Source organism: Arachis ipaensis, chromosome B5 (assembly GCF_059453495.1).
Source record: "Arachis ipaensis isolate K30076 ecotype BB chromosome B5, ASM5945349v1, whole genome shotgun sequence".
In the NCBI taxonomy this organism is placed as follows: domain Eukaryota; kingdom Viridiplantae; phylum Streptophyta; class Magnoliopsida; order Fabales; family Fabaceae; genus Arachis; species Arachis ipaensis.
In genome coordinates, this window is record NC_142440.1 from 68,338,545 (window position 1) to 68,356,847 (window position 18,303).

At 38.6% G+C, this 18,303-nt stretch overlaps 1 non-coding gene across 1 annotated transcript; it reads right to left on the reverse strand.

Annotated features, from left to right (window-relative positions):
- Window positions 1–11,760: 11,760 nt before the first annotated feature.
- Window positions 11,761–11,868, reverse strand: LOC148564529 (small nucleolar RNA R71). The gene has a single exon (XR_015884054.1). It is a non-coding gene; the product is annotated as a small nucleolar RNA R71 (small nucleolar RNA).
- Between the last annotated feature and the right edge of the window lie 6,435 nt (window positions 11,869–18,303).

Genomic DNA, 18,303 nt, shown 5'->3' on the forward strand with positions numbered 1-18,303 from the left:
TACAAGAAGGCTAAAACAAAGGCTGGCGTGCCACTTGGTATCGAAGGCGTGGCACGCCAGCTCAAGATTATCACCTGGGCGTGCCATTTGAATGCTAGGTGTGGCACGCCAGCTATTGGAACCAAGGCAAAATGATGGGTGTGGCACGCCAACCCCTGGGCGTGGCACACTAGTACAATTTTCCAGAGAGGGAGATAGGAGGCCAACCATATGGGCATGCCACTTGGTATCGAAGGCGTGGCACGCCAGCTACCATTCTCCACCCAAGCGTGCCACTTGAGTCTCAGGCATGGCACGCCATCATCACCAATCAACCCAGAGAAGACCTGGGCATGCCACTTGAATGCTGGGCGTGGCACGCCAGCGAAGAAGCCAAGAACACAAATGGGCGTGGCACGCCAGACCCTGGGCGTGCCACGGTAGTTCAATTTTCCAGAAGCAAGAAGAAGAGGGAGAAGGCCTGGGCATGGCACGCCAGGCTATCCAAGGGTTTAAAAAGGCCTGGGCGTGCCACTTGGACTCGAAGGCATGGCACGCCAGGCTACACAAGTGATTAAAAGACCCTGGGCGTGCCACTTGGGCTTGAAGGCATGGCACGCCAGGGATGCTAATGAAGGAGGGCGTGCCACTTGAAGAGTTGGGCGTGGGACGCCAAGCCAGAATCAAAGTGAGGCGTGGCAGGCCACTGAAGCGCCAGCCACACGCCAGCTGGGGGATCACGTTTATTGAGCCTCTTTTCCCTCTAAATTGTAATTTTTTTCACTTTTGTATTTTCTTTATTTCTAGTTCTAAGAGTAGTATAAATAACCCCTGAAAGTACTGAGAAAGGGGTTAAGCAGTTGAGCTATTAGTTGAAGATAGTTAGATTCACTTTTTCATCTCTTACTTTTCCTTGAGCTATGAGTAGCTATATTCCATCTCATTGAGAGAGGGAGCTCTGTTGTACTTGATGGATTAATGATAGTGAATTTCTTCTTCTCTTCATCTTCTCTTTAATTTTCTAGAAGGAATTTCATTTTAATGTTAGTATTCAATCACCTTGGAAAAGGGGTTGAATGCAAAATGGGTTTCGTGGGAACTTTGGAAAAGAAAATATGAAACCAAGCTAGAAATCCCTTCTCACACTTGAGTAGGATCTGGGTTTTGGTGTTTGGATATGGTGACATATAATCCTCCCTTTACTCGGACCTATGATGATGTGTGGTATAATCAGGGACCAAGCATATCTCTCTTCATGAGCAATTAGACCAAGGAATTGGCTATTGATCAACATCTGAGAGATTGAGTCACCAAGGGATTGGGACTCAATCAATTATGATTGCCAAGAGGTCAATGAGTTGCATGATTGAAGAGGATATAAGCTGGATTTAATCCAAAGAGACAATATCTCCTGATCTCAATGAATCCCCCTATTCTTATCTTCCACTTTCTTTATAGCTTTCTTTATATTCTGCAAATCCCCATTCCCATTTACTTTGAATCATTTATGTTTATGCACTTTACTTTATTGCCATTTACTGCTTTCCTTTACTTTTGATGTCATTTATATTTCTGCACATTTACACTTCTGTAATCACAATCCATTCTGTTTAGCTTGACTAATTCACCAATTGATTAAAATTGCTCAAATCTACCAATCTCTATGGATACGATCCCACTCCACTATGGGTTATTACTTGACGATAATTTTAGTGCGCTTGCCAAAAGAACAGATTCATCATTTTTATATGGGGAGTGAATTCGACTCATCAAGTTTTATCGTAGTAGTTTTCATAGACGATATTCTCATCTATTCGAAGACAGAAAGAGAGCATGAAGAGCATCTAAGAACTGTATTACAGATACTGAGGACTCGGAAGTTATATGCTAAACTATCAAAGTACGAATTCTGGACAGAGAAGGTGGCATTTTTGGGACATGTTATACCACAGGGAGGAATTGCAGTGGATCTTTCAAAAATTGAAGTAGTAGTGCAATGGGAACCACCTAGACCGTTACAGAAGTTCAGAGTTTTCTCGGACTTGCTGGATATTACCAGAGGTTCATCAAAGGATTTTCACAGATAGCCTTACCTTTGACTTACCTTACATGAAAGGAAGTTCCGTTTATCTGGACAGCGGAGTGTGATAGAAGTTTCAAGATGCTTGAGGAAAAGCTAACAACCGCACCTGTATTAGTGCTACCAGACCCACAGAAACCTTTTGAAGTATACCGTGATGCCTCTCACAAGGGACTTGGGTGTGTGCTAATGCAAGATAAAAATATGGTGGCTTATGCTTCCCGGCAGTTAAGACCTCATGAACGAAATTATCTGACGCATGACTTGGAGTTGGCTATAGTGGTGTTTGCTCTGAAAATCTAGGGCACTATCTGTATGGCGCTCAAAATTTTAAAGTATATCTTTGACCAGAAGGATCTTAACATGCGACAGTGAAGGTGGATGGAATTTTTAAAGGACTATGATTTTAAGTTAAGTTATCACCCAGGGAAAGCGAACGTTGTGGCGGATGCATTAAGTAGAAAGAATTCGAATATCTATTGGATGATATTAAAAGAAGAAAAGCTACTTGCGGAGTTTGAGAACCTTAAGCTAGGTATGACTGAGACACCAAGTGGAGTTCGTTTGGCGCGGTTGCATATAACACCAGATTTTAAGATTAGTATTCAGCAAGCACAAGCACAAGACTCAGAAATGATGACGATGCTGAGACGGATGAAAGCAGAGAAACCGAAAGCTGTAAGACAAGATCATAGCAGTCTCTAGAGATACAAGAATAGAATTTGTGTGCCTAGCTCTGGGGATTTGCGACAAAGGATTCTTGCAGAAGCCCATCAAAGTAGATTCTCTATGTATCCTGGAGTGACAAAGATGTATCAAGATTTGAAACAAATGTTCTGGTGGCCGGGCTTAAAGAAAGAAGTAGCTGATTATGTCTCAAAATGTTTAACCTGCCAAAAGGTGAAGGTGGAACATCAGAAGCCGTCAGGAACCCTGAAACCTTTGGAAATACCGCAATGGAAATGGGAGCAGATTACTATGGATTTTGTCACGGGATTGTCAAGAACATCAACAGGACATGATGCCATCTGGGTAATTGTGGACAGATTGATAAAATCGGCGCATTTCCTTTCGATTCAAGTTTATTATACATTAGAAAGGCGGGCACGGATATATATTCAAGAAATCGTACGATTGCATGGGATACCTTCGTCAGTTGTTTCAAATCGAGATCTGAGGTTTACTTCCAGATTCTGGGGAGCTTTTAAGAAAGCATTGGGAACAGAGCTACATATGAGTACAGCATACCATCCTCAGACAGACAGACAATAAGAGCAGACAATCCAGACATTAGAGGACATGCTAAGATCTTATGTGATGGATAACCAAGGAAGTTGGGATAAGTACTTGTCATTAATCGGGTTCGTCTACAACAACAGTTACCAACAAAGTATCAGGATGGCACCTTATAAGGATCTCTACGGAAGAAGATGTCAGACACCATTGTGTTGGAATGATGACGGAGAAGCTAGTATCTTGGGTCCAGACTTAGTGCAAGAAACTATTGAGAAGATAAAGGGGATTCGTCAGAAGATCCAGACAGCACAAAGCCGTCAAAAGAGCTATGCCGATAATAGACGTAGACCCTTAGAGTTTAGTGAGGGAGACCATGTCTTTCTAAAGGTAACCCCGACTACTAGAATAGGTAGAGCCCTTAAGACTAAAAAGCTTAACCCTCAATATATAGGACCTTTCCAAATACTTAAAAGAGTCGGTCCAGTAGCTTATCAAGTAGCCCTTCCTCCAAACCCATCAAATCTTCATGATGTTTTTCATGTCCTGCAACTTAAGAAATATATTCCCGACGAGAGTCACATTTTACAACCAGAGACAGTATAGTTACGAAACGATTTAACATATCAAGCATCACCAATTCAGATCGTAGAAAGAAGTGATAAGCAGCTAAGAGGTAAGACTATTCGCTTAGTCAAAGTAGCATGGGGACCAAGAGGAGAAGAAGAGCACATTTGGGAACTGGAAGATAGGATGAAGGCTGATTACCCATGTCTATTCTCAGGTAACTGAAATTTTGAGGGAAAAATTTTCTTTTAGGAGGGTAGAATGTAACAACCCCGGTTTTCGAGTACGCAAGATATTTTCTAAAAGTATGGATTTCTCCGGAAGATTAGTAAGGGGAGAACCCCTGATATATCATCAAGTATCTCGATCCTCATTGTCATTACGTCTTCTTTAAGCTAGAACCTTTTCTGAGGCAAGCTCGATAACGCAGTCACGATGAACCTAGTTTTTGAACCGTATCGGTTAGGGGTTTTGATTTTGTTTTTTGTAAATAGTCTCAGTTTGACGAACCAGACTCTATTCATGAGAGAAGAGAGATAATAGGATAATATTATCATTATATTAGTATTAGAATATTCTTGAATGATATTATAAGGTTACCTAGATGATTTTAGTTAAAAACAGAAAATCGGTTTTACCGGGTTCACAGTTTGCTGGTGCAGCTTAGCACTAGCACTCCCTAATGACTTTAGCAATGCTAAGGCCTCACTATACATGTTTTATTCTTATAATAAATATGTTACTAGTGTCATTTATGCTAGTAGCTCAGAAAATAATTTTTAGAGATGTTTTTACAAGTGTTCTGATACATCTAATTTTAGTAGTTATACACCTCAGATATTTTAATATTATTTTAACCCACCTCCAAGCCAACCAATCACAACTCACCCTACACCCCCAAAACCCCCAAGGCTGATTCATTTGCTCCTTGTGGCCGAAATTTCCAAGAGAGAAAAGTTCTTAGTTCCAAATCTTCAAAGTTTGATTTCTACTGAGCTAAAACTCAAATAAAAATTCCAATCTGACCAAAATGATCCTCTCTTCTTTCTCTACCTAATCATATGACTTATTAAGGCTGGAATCAAGTTGATTTGGCTGCACCATCTCCCTTTTGCTTCGGTTTCAAGGAAACATGCTTAAACATGTGTTTTCTTGATGTTCTTCCTTGGGAATCATGCTAAACTTGACTTGAGGGCCAAGAAACATTAATTTCCAGCAAGTCTAAGGTGAGAAATCCCTTCCTAATATGCTGAGTTAGATTCGGTTAGTTGAGGGTTTTTGGATTTAAAGTTGTTCTTGATGTGATTTAGGAGGAAAAAGTGCTTAAGGACAACCTGAAAGTATAACCGAATTAGGAGCAGCAAAACCAGGTAGGATTTGACGAAATTAATCTTGATTATTTGTGTTTGAGTTGTGTGAATATTGTATGATTTGGATGTGCTAAAAATTGGTTGCATAGATGATTGATTCTTGGTGAAAATTTGGTGAAATTTTGATGAAATTTGATGAAATTCAAGCTTTGAGTTCATGTTCTTGGAGCTGCTGGAAAAAAAAAACCTAGGCTTAAATTGAGGTTCAATTTGTGTTAAAATCATGTGGAAAAGATAGGGTTTTAGTGGCTGGGAATTTATTATGAATTATGGTAAAAATCAGTTGTTGAAAAGACTGAAAAACAGGTAAAAACAGAGAAAGAATCTGAAGAATTTACGAAGAACACTTTGAGTGTGATGAAGAATAATGAAGAATAGGCTTTAGATCTTAAAAAGGTCAAGGAAGTAAAATTTTTGGTGTTTGGGGGTTATTTGGTAATTTCTGAAAGTTAGGATGGTTAAAGTAGAAATATTAAAAGTTACGGGTGGTAAAAAGTAAATTTTAAAGATTAAAGGTTAAAGTGGGATAATTTTCAAAAATTTAATGATAAAATAATAAATAATAATAAAATATTAAATAATAATATTTAATTAAAAATAATATCTTAATAAAAATAATAAAATAAAGCGGAAAAGGCAGTTTTCTGTAAAAGCTTTAGAAAGACAACTTTAAGCGTAGAATCTCATAATTACCTTCATAAAATACTTAGGGAGTGGTAAGAACATATTAGTGAGGAAAAGATAAAAGAAAGATAAAAAGATAAAGAAAAGATAAAAACCAAAGAAAAGTCTGTAAAGTTTTAACGATAGAAAAACAGACAGAGAATAGCAAACGAACTAGGGCAACATAGTTAGACCTTGAGTTGTAACTAGGGTTAGGTATTATATGAAGATTTAAACTGTTTCAGTATAGACTTAATGAACCTATACTTGGGACAGGCCAACTATTCATACCAAAATTTACATAAGCTTTAAATACACATGTTAAACAGAGAAATCAGAGCAGAGTAAAGAAACTAAGAGCAGAGGACTTTTTAAAAAGTTATTTGTTGCTTGAGGCAACCCAAGAGATGTTTTATTTATTGCTTGAGGCAACCCAAGAGATGTTTTTTTGTTGCTTAAGGCAACCCAAGAGATGTTTGTTTATTTATCTGTTGCTTAAAGCAACCCAAGAGCTTCTGTAGGGAAACTAGAATACCTACAGCAATTTTCCGTTCCCAAGAGTATATTTCCTGCGAGTAGAAAGTAGAGGTTGTCTCAATAGAGCTGCTAATGATTATATGTGCATTTATTTGAACGGAAAATCGTATCCGGGAAATCGTGAACTTGTGACCGGATAAATGTCGGGAATGCAGGTGCTAACCGACACATGAGCTCATGGCCTGTACTAGGGCTAGACATGCATCATTCTTGTTTGCGCATCATTCTTTGTTGCATTCCTTTCTGTGTTTGATCTATTTCTTTATATTTGTCTGCTTGTATGCTATTTCTGTGTTTTACATTCTTGTATTCTTCTATTTGTGTTCTGCTTTCTGTTTTCCCTCATTTCTCTGTTTATCTTTAACTTCTGTTTGCTACTTCACGGAATTTTGTTATGCGTCTGTTAACTGAAACTGAATAAATGAATATAACTAATAACTCCGACCCTACTAAGGACTCCCCAGTTCTTACCCCCTTCTCTCCCTTCCTTCCCTTCAAATTGAGACGGGCGTGATATTCTATGAGTTCGAGGACCCTTACGTCTATGAGGATCCGGTACATCACAATTACTTCATTATGGGATTGGAGCCTCGTATTAGACGATATGCATTACCTAATCGAGCTTTTCAACATCCTCTGTCTAGCCCGCATTTTGACCTCGATGCTCCTTACGACTTTCCCTTATCCTGGTTACATCCTGACGCACCTGGACATCCTTTTCCCGATGGTCCCAGACACCCTATACCAGCTCAACTTTTGAATATGATAGAACCTGAGCCTATCATACCTGATGAGCCTGAGTTAGCTGGTGATTACGTACCTGTGATTCCACCAGAGTGGGACTTTTCCCTTGAGCTGATCCCCGATTTTCCATAGCTTGATAAGCCGGCACTACCGGACGACAGGGTAGCTCTGATATATGCGAACAGACCTGTGCTCGCGAATGGTTTTGTACATAGTGATAGCAGTGCTTCTGGTGAGTCTGAGGGTATAGCTGTAGCTCCGGACGAGGAGGAGGAGGAGGATCCTGAGATAGAGATAGAACAGGATGAGGAGATGGGCGAGCCTCACGACGATCTTCCGAACGGCCACGTGTAGATATAGTTTGACAGTCGTAGGGGCATTCTTTTGATGACACTCTAGTCTAACATTACCTGTTAGTTAGTCTCTAACTTGTCTTAGTACACCCGAGAGCTAGGAGCTATATAGAGGTTAGGCTAGTGATGAGCGGATAATTTATACGCTTTTTGGCATTGTTTTTACATAGTTTTTAGTTTGATTTAGTTAGTTTTTAATATAATTTTATTAGTTTTTAAATAAAAATCACATTTCTAGACTTTACTAGGAGTTTGTGTGCTTTTCTGTGATTTCAGGTAATTTCTGGCTGAAATTGAGGGACATGAGCAAAAATCTGATTCAGAGGCTGAAGAAGGACTGCAGATGCTGTTGGATTCTGACCTCCCTGCACTCGAAGTGGATTTTTTGGACCTACAGAAACCCAATTGGCACACTCTCAATTGCGTTGGAAAGTAGACATGTAGGGTTTTCCAGAAATATATAATAGTCCATACTTTGCCCGAGTTTAGATGACGTAAACTGGCGTTTAACGCCAGCTTTCTGCCCTATTCTGGCGTTAAACGCCAGAAACAAGTTACAAATTGGCGTTTAACTCCAAAAAGAGTCTCTACACATGAAAGCTCAATGTTCAGCCCAAGCACACACCAAGTGGGCCCGGAAGTGGAATTCTACATCATTTACTTATCTTATGTAACCCTAGCCACTAGTTTAGTATAAAAACTACTTTTAGTGATTTATTTTACATCTTTTGATCATCCTTGATCAGGGATCAGTCTTTTTCCCTATTTTCAAATTCATATTCCATTTGGGGAGGCTGGCCATTCGGCCATGACTGGACCATTATCACTTATGTATTTTCAACGGTAGAGTTTCTACACACCATAGATTAAGGTGTGGAGCTCTGCTGTTCCTCTTGAATTAATGAAAAGTACTATTATTTTTCTATTCAACTCAAGCCTATTTCTTCTCTAAGATATTCATTCGCACACAAGAACATGATGAATGTGATGATTATGTGACGCTCATCACCATTCTCACTTATGAACGCGTGCCTGACAAACACTTCCGTTCTACATGAAAGCAAGCTTGAATGCATATCTCTTAGCCTCCTGATTTAAGATCAGAGTCTTCATGGTATAGGCTAGAATTATTGGCGGCCATTCTTGAGATCCGAAAAGTCTAAACCTTGTCTGTGGTATTCCGACTAGGATCTGGGAAGGGATGGCTGTGACGAGCTTCAAACTTGCGAGTGCTGGGCGTAATGACAGATGCAAAAGGATCACTGGATCCTATTCTAGCATGATCGAGAACCGACAGATGATTAGCCATGCGGTGACAGCGCATTTGGACCATTTTCACTGAGAGGACGGGATGTAGCCATTGACAACGGTGATGCCCAACATACAGCTTGCCATGAAAAGGAGTATGAGTGATTGGATGAAAGCAGTAGGAAAGCAGAGGTTCAGAAGGAACAAAAGCATCTCCATACGCTTATCTGAAACTCTCACCAATGAATTGCATAAGTATCTCTATCCTATTTTATATTTTAAATTATATTTTAACTATCAATTCAACATGACCATTTGAATCCGCCTGACTGAGATTTGCAAGATGACCATAGCTTGTTTCATGCCGACAATCTCCGTGGGATCGACCCTTACTCACGTAAGGTTTATTACTTGGACGACCCAGTGCACTTGCTGGTTAGTTGTGCGAAGTTGTGAAAAAGAACTAAGATTATGAACGTGCGTATTAAGTTTTTGGCGCCGTTACCAAGGAATGAACAATCACGATTTCGTGCACCAAGTTTTTGGCGCCGTTGCCGGGGATTGTTCGAGTTTGGACAACTGACGGTTCATCTTGTTGCTCAGATTAGGTAATTTTATTTTAATTTTAAGCTTTTTGTTTTTTATTATTTTTATTTTCAAAAAAAAATTTCAAAGATAATAAATTATCCTATGGCTTTAGAATTTTTAAGAATGAATTCTAGAGTTTCATGATGATCTGTTGAAGTCTGGCTGGCTGTGAAGCCATGTCTAATCTTTTGGACCGAGGTTTCAACTCATCATCACAAGAGCTTTTTTGATTCTCATCAATTCATCTGTTGTATTCCTGATTTGTATCTTAAAGCTTGGCTGGCCATTGGCCATGTCTAGTGTTTTGGACCGGAGCTTTCACTGAAAGCTTGGCTGGCTAGTAAGCCATGTTTAATTCCTGGACCGGAGCTTTAGACTAACATTGCATGATTCCTGGAATTCTCATTAGAAATTTTGAAATCCTTATTTTTCTTTTTCAAATTAATTTTCGAAAAAAAAATACAAAAAAATTATAATAAAATCATAAAAAACCAAAAATTTGATGTTTCTTGTTTGAGTCTAGTGTCAATTTTTAAGTTTGGTGTCAATTGCATTCTTTTATTTTTCTTAAAAATTTTTGAAAAATTCATGCATAATGTCCTTCATGATCTTCAAGTTGTTCTTGATGATCTTCTTTGTTTGATTTTTGCATTTTCTTGTTTTGTGTCTTTTCTTGTTTTTTCATATGCATTTTCAATTTGTTAGTGTCTAATTATTGAAAATTTCTAAGTTTGGTGTCTTGCATGTTTTTCTTTTCTTAAAAATTTTCAAAAATAAGTCTTGATATTCATCTTAATCTTCAAAGTGTTCTTGGTGTTCATCTTGACATTCAAAGTGTTCTTGCAAGCATTAGTTATTTTGATTCATAATTTTTATGTTTTGTTCCAAATTGGTGTTTTCCTCGTTCCTCATTAAAAATTCAAAAATAAAAAAAATATCTTTCCCTTATTCTTCTCATAAAATTCGAATATTTGAGTTGATTTTTTCAAAATTTTTAAAATCTAGTTGTTTCTTATTAGTCAAGTCAAATTTTCAATTTAAAAATTCTATCTTTTTCAAACCTTTTCAAAAATCAAATCTTTCTCATTTTTTTTCATATTTTCGAAAAATTTTTAAAATGATTTTCAAAATCTTTTTTTTTATTTCATTTTATAATTTCAAAATCTTTACTAACAATTAATGTGATTGATTCAAAAATTTTAAAGTTTGTTACTTGCCTATTAAGAAAGGTTCCATCTTTAAATTTTAGAATCATATCTTTTAGTTTCTTGTTAGTCAAGTAATCAACTTTAATTTTCAAAATCAAATCTTTTTAATCTCCTTTTCAATTACAATCATGTCTTTTTCAAAACTTAATTTCAAAATCTTTTCTAACTTCTTATCTTTTCAAATTTGATTTTCAAATCTTTTTCAATTAAGTACTTGAATTTTTATTTTAAAAGTTTTCTATTTCAATCATATCTTTTTCAAAACCACCTAACTAATTTTCCCTCTCTAATTTTCGAAAACTCTTCCCCACTTTTTCAAAATTCTTTTTTAATTAACTATTTGTTTTAAATTCTAATTTAATTTAATTTAATTTTTCTTTTTAAATTTCGAATTATAACTAATAGTCAAAATAAAACAAAATTTTTTTTATTTAATTTTTGAATTCTTCCCCCTCTCATCTCTTTCTATTTATTTAATTATCTACTAACACCCCTCTTCCATTCAAAAATTCGAACCCATTCTTCTCCTCTGTGTTCGAATTCTTATCTTCTCCTTCTTCTATTCTTCTCTTCTTCTACTCACAAAAAGGAATCTCTATACTGTGACATAGAGGATTCCATATTTTCTTTTCTGTTCTCTTCTTTTTCATATGAGCAGGAACAAGGATAAGAACATTTTTGTTGAAGCTGATCCTGAACCTGAAAGGACTCTGAAGAGGAAACTAAGAGAAGCTAAAGCACAACCCTCTGGAGAGGACCTGACAGAAATTTTTGAAAAAGAAGGAGACATGGCCGAACATAATAACAATGGTGGAGATGCAAGGAAGATGCTTGGTGACTTTATTGCACCTTCTTCTAACTTCTATGGAAGAAGCATCTCACTTCCTGTAATTGGAGCAAACAATTTTGAGCTTAAACCTCAATTGGTTTCTCTAATGCAACAGAATTGCAAGTTTCATGGACTTCCAATGGAAGATCCTCATCAGTTTTTAGCTAAATTCCTGCAAATCTGTGACACTGTCAAGACCAATGGAGTTGATCCCGAGGTCTACAGGCTTATGCTTTTCCCTTTTGCTGTAAGAGACAGAGCTAGAACATGGTTGGATTCACAACCTAAGGATAGCCTGAACTCTTGGGATAAGCTGGTCAGTGCTTTCCTGGCCAAATTCTTTCCACCTCAAAAGATGAGCAAGCTTAGAGTGGAAATCTAAACCTTCAGACAGAAGGAAGGAGAATCCCTCTATGAAGCTTGGGAAAGATATAAGCAACTGATTAAAAGGTGTCCTACTAACATGCTTTCAGAATGGAGCATCATAAGTATATTCTATGATGGTCTATCTGAGTTGTCAAAAATGTCATTGGACCATTCTGCAGGAGGATCTCTTCACGTGAAAACCCCTGCAGAAGCTCAGGAACTCGTTGAAATGGTTGCAAATAACCAGTTCATGTACACCTCTGAGAGGAATCCTGTGAACAATGGGATGCCTCAGAAGAAGGGAGTTCTTGAAATTGATACTCTGAATGCCATATTGGCTCAGAACAAAATATTGACTCAGCAAGTCAATATGATTTCTCAGAGTCTGAATGGATTGCAAGTTGCATCCAACAGTACTAAAGAGGCATCTTCTGAAGAAGAAGCTTATGATCCTGAGAACCCTGTAATAGCAGAGGTGAATTACATGGGAGAACCCTATGGAAACACCTATAATCCTTCATGGAGAAATCATCATAATCTCTCATGAAAGGATCAATAGAAGCCTCAACAAGGCTTCAATAATAATGGTGGAAGAAATAGGTTTAGCAATAGCAAGCCTTTTCCATCATCTTCTCAGCAACAGACAGAGAATTCTGAACAGAGCCATTCTGGCCTGGCAACTATAGTCTCTGATCTATCCAAGACCACACTAAGTTTCATGAATGAAACAAGGTCCTCCATTAGAAATTTGGAGGCACAGGTGGGTCAATTGAGTAAGAAGATTACTGAAACTCCTCCCAGTACTCTCCCAAGCAATACAAAAGAAAATCCTAAGAGAGAGTTCAAGGCCATAACCTTACTTGGTGTGGCCGAATGCCCAGAGGAGGAGGAGGACGTGAATCCCAATGAGGAAGACCTCTTGGGACGTCCTCTGGACAGAAAGGAGTTCCCTTTTGAGGAACCAAAGGAATCTGAGGCTCATACAGAGACCCTAGAGATTCCATTAGACCTTCTTCTGCCATTCATGAGCTCTGATGAATACTCTTCCTCTAAAGAGGATGAAGACAGCATTGTAGAGCAAGTTGCTAAGTATCTAGGAGCAATCATAAAATTGAATGCCAGTTTATTTGGTAATGAGACTTGGGAGGATGAACCCCCCTTGCTCACCAATGAACTGAGTGCACTAATGAGGCAGACATTGCCTCAGAAGAAACCGAATCCCGGAAAGTTTTTTATACCTTGTACCATAGGCACCATGACCTTTGAGAAAGCTCTGTGTGATCTTGGGTCAGGGATAAACCTCATGCCACTCTCTATAATGGAGAAACTGGAAATCTTTGAGGTACAAGCTGCAAGAATCTTATTAGAGATGGCAGACAAATCAATGAAACAGGCTTATGGACTAGTAGAGGACGTGTTAGTAAAGGTTGAAGGCCTTTACATCCCTGCTGATTTCATAATCTTAGACACTGGGAAGGATGAGGATGAATCCATCATCCTTGGCAGACCCTTCCTAGCCACAGCAAAAGCTGTGATTGATGTTGACAGAGGAGAGTTGGTCCTTCAGTTGAATAAGGGCTACCTTGTATTTAAGACTCAAGGTTCTCCTTCTATAACCATGGAGAGGAAGCATGAAAAGCTTCTTTCAATACAGAGTCAAACAAAACCCCCACATTCAAACTCTAAGTTTGTTGTTGGGAAGCCACAACCAAACTCTAAGTTTGGTGTTAAGAGGCCCCAACATTGCTCTGATTTTCTGTGAGGCTCCATGAGAGCTCACTGTCAAGCTATTGATATTAAAGAAGAGCTTGTTGGGAGGCAACCCAATGTTATTTAATTATATCTATTTATTTTCCATTGCTATTTTATGTTTTCTTTAGGTTGATGATCATGTGAAGTCACAAAAACTACTGAAAAATAAAAAACAGAATGTAAAACAGCATTAAAAATAGCTCACCCTGGAGGAAGAGCTTACTGGCGTTTAAACGCCAGTAAGAAGCTTCAAACTGGCGTTTAACGCCAGAAAGAAGCATCAAGCTGGCATTAAACGCCAGAAACAAGCACCAGACTGGCGTTTAACGCCAGAACAGAGCATGGAATTGGCGTTTAACGCCAAGAATGGGAGAAAAGCTGGCATTAAATGCCAAAAACAAGCAGCAAGCTGGCGTTTAACGCCAGACATGCATTCTAAGGGCGTTTTGCACGCCTACTTGGATCAGGGATGCTAAGTCCTTGACCCCTCAGGATCTGTGGACCCCACATGATCCCCACCTACCATACCTCTTCTTCTCTCCTCTTCACACCTTCTCATAACACTCTTCCCCAAATACCCTTCACCAATCACCTTATTACCTCTTCCCCAAATACCCTTCACCAATCACCTTATTACCTCTTCCCCATAAACCCCACCTACCTCGAAATTCAAATTCCTTTCCCTCCCAAACCCAACCCTAATGGCCGAAACCTAACCTTCCCCTACCCCTATATAAACCCCTTAACACTACTCCATTTTTACACATCACAACCACTACTTCTTCCCCTTGGCCAAATATACTCTCTCACTCTATCTCCTCGATTTTCTTCTTCTACTACTACTTTTTTTATTCTTTTGCTCGAGGACGAGCAAACCTTTTAAGTTTGGTGTGGTAAAAGCATTGCTTTTTGTTTTTCCATAACCATCAATGGCACCTAAGGCCAGAGAAACCTCAAGAAAGAGGAAAGAGAAGGCAATTGCTTCCACCTCTGAGTCATGGGAGATGGAGAGATTCATCTCAAAGGTCCATCAAGATCACTTCTATGAAGTTGTGGCCAAGAAGAAGGTGATCCCTGAGGTCCCTTTTAATCTCAAAAAGAGCGAGTATCCGGAGATCCGATAAGAGATTAGAAGAATAGGATGGGAAGTTCTCTCTAATCCTATTCAACAAGTCAGAATCTTAATGGTTCAAGAGTTCTATGCAAACGCATGGATCACTAGGAACCATGATCAAAGTATAAACCCAAACTCAAAGAACTGGCTTACAATGGTTCGGGGGAAATACTTAGATTTCAGTCCGGAAAATGTAAGGTTGGTGTTCAACTTGCCAATGATGCAAGAAAACGCACGCTCCTACACTAGAAGGGTCAACTTTGATCAAAGGTTGGACCAAGTCCTCATGGACATATGTGTGGAAGGAGCTCAATGGAAAGTTGACTCAAGAGGCAAGCCGGTTCAATTGAGAAGACCGGACCTTAAGCCTGTAGCTAGAGGATGGTTGGAGTTCATCCAATGCTCAATTATTCCTACTAGTAACCAGTCTAAAGTTACTGTAGACCGGGCCATCATGATACATAGTATCATGATTGGGGAGGAAGTGGAAGTTCATGAGATTATACCTCAAGAATTCTACAAGGTGGCTGACAAGTCCTCCACTTTGGCAAGGTTAGCCTTTCCTCACCTTATTTGCCACCTCTGTAATTCGGCTGGAAATGACATAGAGGGAGATATCCTCATTGATGAGGACAAGCCCATCACTAAGAAAAGGATGGAGCAAACAAGAGATCATGGACCTCAACAAGAGCATGAGGAAATTCCTCACCATGAAATCTCTGAGATGCCTCAAGGGATGCACTTCCCTCCATAAAACTATTGGGAGCAAATTAACACCTCCCTAGGAGAATTAAGTTCCAACATGGGACAACTAAGGATGGAACACCAAGAGCACTCCATCATTCTCCATGAGATTAGAGAAGATCAAAGAGTTATGAGGGAGGAGCAACAAAGACAAGGAAGAGACATAGAGGAGCTCAAGAGCACCATTGGTTCTTCAAGAAGAGGAAGACGCCACCCTCACTAAGGTGGACCCATTCCTTAATCTCCTTGTTCTTATTTTCCTGTTTTTCGGTTCTTGAGCCTTATGTTTTATTTATGTTTGTGTCTTTACTATATGATCATTAGTGTTTAAGTGTCTATGTCTTAAAGCTATGAATGTCCTATGAATCCATCACCTCTCTTAAATGAAAAATGCTTTTAATCACAAAAGAACAAGAAGTACATGATTTCGAATTCATCCTTGAAACTAGTTTAATTATTTTGATATGGTGACAATACTTTTTGTTTTCTGAATGAATGCTTGAACAGTGCATATGTCTTTTGAATTTGTTGTTTGATGTGTAAAATTTGGAAAACGAATTCCAAACATACAAATCTAACCGGCAAGTGTACGGGGTCGCATCAAGTAGTAAAACTCACTTAGAGTGAGGTCGATCCCACAGGGATTGATGGATCAAGCAACTTTAGTGGGTGATTAGTTTAGTCATGCTAACATTGATGATTTGAGGTGTAAAATGACCAACAGAATTTTAAATGACAGGAAATTTAAAGTTGCAGGAAGTAAATGTGCAGAAACTTAAAGAAAAAGAAAAGTAAATTGCAGAAGCTTAAATGACAATAAATGTAAATGACTGAATCTTAAAGTGTAAGAAATGTAAATTGATTGAATTATAAAAGGGATTGGGAGCTAGGATTGTAGAATTTAAACAAGGAGAATTAAATTGCAACAAACAGATGAACTAAAGATGAATTAAATGGCAATAGATTTCAAACAGAAAGGTAAAAATGCTTGAAAGATGAAAACAAAAAGACTGATGCTTAATTTGTAGCAATTTAAAAGAAGGTTGAAGATCTCAAAGGTTGGAAGAGACTAGAAAACAAGTCTAGATCTCAAATCCTTCCTTGATCCAACAAGAACAATTGCAAATTGAAAATGAAAAAGTAAATTGCAGAAGAAAAGAGAGTTGGAAGCAGTAAACAGAATTGAAATTTAAATTCTAGAATTATGTAGAAAGCAAACAAAAGATCTCAAGGTAAGATTGAAACAGAAGTTCTTCAATTCTTCACCCAAGATTCAAAACAGAAATGAGAATTAAAAGAGAGAGCAAAATGAAAACTAAAGAGTGCAAAACTCCCTATTGGAGCCAGCCTTTTATGCTCTCTATTAGAGCCAACCTCCTCAGTGAAATGAAACTAATGCCTTTATATAGGCTTTTATAAAATGAAAATGAAAAATGAAAATAATATTTACAAAAATGAAATTCCTAATCTAACTTCTCTGTTTGCCTTTGAGTCATGTGGGCTTTGTTTGCTTTGGAGTGGAATTGGGTTGAAGAGGGATCCAGATGGTTGCTCTTGGACTTGGGAAGAAATCCGTTTGCAATTTGGACTGTTAGTGCTTCACATTTGAGTCAACGTTTGAGGCAAACGTTGACTCAAACATCTTCGTGAAGGATTTATGCAGAACGGCCATTTTGCTGTCATTGGCGTTTGAGTCCAAGTTTGAGGCCCAACTTGGATGCAAACGTTGACACTTGTTGCACATCAAGTCTTGGGATGCAACTTTGTCCGCTTATCAACATTGCCAATTTCATGCCCACTATAAACTATTATATATGGTTAGAAAGCTCTGAATGTCAGCTTTCTAACCCAACTGAAATCACCTCAATTGGACATCTACAACTCAAGGTATGCTCCTTTGAAGAGGACAGGGTCGTTGGCTTTGGTGTGCAACGTTTGAGGCGACGTTTGCCTCAAACGTGGTCGAAAACGCCAGATTCTGGAGGCTCAAACGCATTGTCCACCCCATACTATTATATATTGTTGGAAAGCCCTGAATGTCTACTTTCCAATGCCATTGGGAGCGCATAGTTTGGAGCTTCATAGCTCGAGTTATACTCCATCGAAGGTGCAGAGGTCAGTTGGCCTCACTGCAGGTTGACACCATGTTCGTTTATGCACATTTCGGGGCAGTTTTCTCCCTCAATTTTAGTGTCCACCATGCAGTGCCATATATGCTTGGAAAGCTCTCGATTCCTACTTTCCATTGCTTTTTGAATCACTTGATTTGGAGCTCTGTAGCTCAAGTTATTTTTGTTGGAAGTATACCCCTTCAGGCTGTGAGGAGCAACGTTTCACCTCGAGTTTGAGGCAAATGTTGGCGCAAACTTGGCATGCATCCAGGGTGAAATTGTGCTCTTCCTCACGTTTGAGTCCAAGTTTGAGGCAAACTTGAGCTCAAACGTGAGTTCCTTTGCTTTTTGCCATTCCCTTTTTCTTCAACCTTCTTCCAAACCTCTTTTCACCTATCATCAATCAACAATTGCATCAAAGCTGTGGGAAATGGATCCTCTCCATTTTTTTTGTCACTGGAGAGAATAAAGTGTAATCTCCTACCTTTAATTCTACAAGTGGGACCAGAAATAAATAAGAGAGAGAATGCAATGAAGGGTGAGATCTTCCACTGGATACCATCCAATTTTTTTTCCACTGGAGAGGATCCAATCCCAAAGCTGTGCTATAATCATGAGAGTTCTTCTTCTTCTTGAAATTCAAGTGATTATGGTACAAAAACTCATGAAAATACATCAATTTATCCATGGTTGATTGAATCTAAGGAAAACATGAAATTCTACCCAAATGGCTTACTTATGGCTCAAGAAAGTGCATAAAACCTATTGAAAACAAAGGAAAAAGGCTAGTGAAACTAGGCTAAGATGACCTGTCATC